We start from the raw sequence: 2,524 nt of genomic DNA on the forward strand, positions 1-2,524 counted from the left end.
AATGTTTCTACTTTTTTATCCTGGGAGTTTCAGGGGTCTTGGTAATACTGGCTTTGCTTTGCTGAGGTAGTCTGCCACCCTCTTAAAACATATTTTGTTTCTAAGTCATTCTGATAAGTTGAACAACTAGATCCATTCTTTATCTATAGCAAAAATATATCAGAGAAAAAAGTAGGACAATTTTCTTCCAGTGTGCACCTTTGCCCTCGGATACAGGTCACCTGCTCTAAGAGTCAAAGGACCATTCTGTTTCAGTAGCACGTTTAATGCCCAATCCACTACGTAAATGAAAACATTCTTCCTGAGTTTAAGGGGATTTGGATTGGGCTTTAAGCTAAAAACAAAAGCAGCTTGTTATAATGATAACGTCACAAATCAACAGCCTGTAAAAAACTATTGAGAACCAAACTCTTCAGAGATTATAAAACAACTAGCAAGTTATTTGCAAGGGACATCTACTTTAATTGCATACAATCTTGCAATTAAGTAGGCTGGGATAACCTTTGAACACCAGATCATATCCTGATGACATGAAACAGATTGCCCTGCGTTTGCATTACGAAAAGATATAGGGAAATAAATGTATCTTAAAACAGACCTACATTAATCTTTAAAAATTTTTGAAACATTTATACAGTCTACCAGTTATATGTAGCAAAAAATAATTTATGAGAATCATAACAAATAAAATTAGGTAGAATAAGGCCAGTCTGCTATTATTGTTGTGTGGCTAAGCTTATAATTACTTTTTCATAAGAAGGATATTAGGGTAATTTATTGATCCAGTGTGTGCATTAAAGGCTCGGTTCTCTTTATCACATAACTTTGGAGATGAGCCCTGCTTCCAGTAATGAAACTTTTCAAGTCAGTCAACCTGCAGGATCTTGTTTTGATCACGAACCTAACAAGTACTGTACAGGGATGCCCTTGCTGGTTCCAGCAGCACCTATGAGCCTGTGGGCCTTCAGGTGGTGACTGGTAGACCACCAGCAGCAAAAGAACTCTAAGGTAATTGGGATAGTCTACCTGCACCCAAAAAGATAAACAAGCACACCTTTTTATACTTGTCAAGCATTACGTGCTGCTTTCTATATATCACAACATAAAGCAGGTGATCAAATTCTCCATTTGCTTTGTAATACACAGGATATATAAGCCAGTCTTCTGCATGGAATCCGCCTTTGGCATCCTTTGATTGTAAGCAGATATTAACAGGTCAAGTCTTGGGGGAAATTGGTTGTAATAACCTGGAGAAAAGTATTGCTGATGATCAAACACTGGCAGTTCTGATGTTTTGTCAAGTGTGGTTGGCTGCCCAGCAGGAAAGATAGCATGAAGCAAATGTCTGATTTTACTACTGTGGAAGTTGTTGTGTACCCAAAGGGTTTCCTGGTTAATGATTTACAATCACAAGACAGAAATTCTTGGGCATTTATATGCCTCCCTGCATGATAAAGGAGGCCCAAATGACAACTGCAAAACGTGGTGAGACAGCAACGCGCACAACACGGCTGTCAGAGCAAACACGCGAACAATGGGCTGCCTGTGGCAGGCCTCGAGCCCGACGTGAGTCACCGCAAAACCTCCGATTCTGCACTTTTGTCTGGTAACGTGGATCCCTCGGCCTGTGCGAGCCCCGCGTGCCCTGTAGGATCGCAGGGTGGTGGGATGGGGCCTTCTGACATGGCTACTGTGCAAACAGGGAGGGGAAGGGGCCCAGGCTGCTATGGCCATCATTGAAGTTTTCATCTAAAAGGCTCAGCTCGGGGACCAGCTCAGGGACCATTTTGGGGGCCATCTCGGGACTATCTCAGGGACTGTTTCAGGGACCATCTTGGGGACCATCCTGGGTCTATCTCAAGGACCATCTCAGGGACCACTTCAGGGACCATCCTGGGACTATCTCAGGGACCACCTCAGGGACCACCCCATCTCCACCACACAGCACCCGGCTGCTCAGGATCCACAGTGATGGCCAGGAGACCTCAACAACCGCTGCGTCAGCAGCCGGGTGGCGGCTGTAGCCCATCTCACGAGGGGGAACCCCCGGGGGCTGGGGCAGGCCCGGGGCCTTTCTTTATGCTCTCCGTGGTGTGCAAACTCTTTTTTTTTATTTAACACCGAGCGCTTTTCCGCGCACATCACCCCGGGACACCGAGCCCGTGAGGTGAAAACCCCGGGTGTATATGTGAGGGAGGGGGGCCGGGCGCAGGCCGCGGCCTGTGCTCGCGGTCGCCATGGCGACGGTTGCCAAGCGAGGGCCGCGGGCGGCAGAACCGGCGGGGCGGCGGCGCCTGCGCAGTGGCCGCCCGCCGAGCGCGAGCGCGCGCGCACGCCATCCCCGGGCCGGCAGCGAGCGGGCGAGCGCGGGGGGGGGGGGGGCACGGGAGCGCGCGCGGGGCTTGCGCATGCGCGCGCGCGCGGTCCCGAGCGTTGCCAGCCCCGGCCCGGCGGCGGCGGCGGCGGCGGCTGCAGCCTTCCTCCCCCCCCCTCCTCCTCTTCTTCCTCCTCCTCCTCCTCCTCC

The sequence above is a fragment of the Netta rufina genome, assembly GCF_964035555.1.
Source record: "Netta rufina genome assembly, chromosome: 20".
NCBI classification, from domain to species: Eukaryota; Metazoa; Chordata; class Aves; order Anseriformes; family Anatidae; genus Netta; species Netta rufina.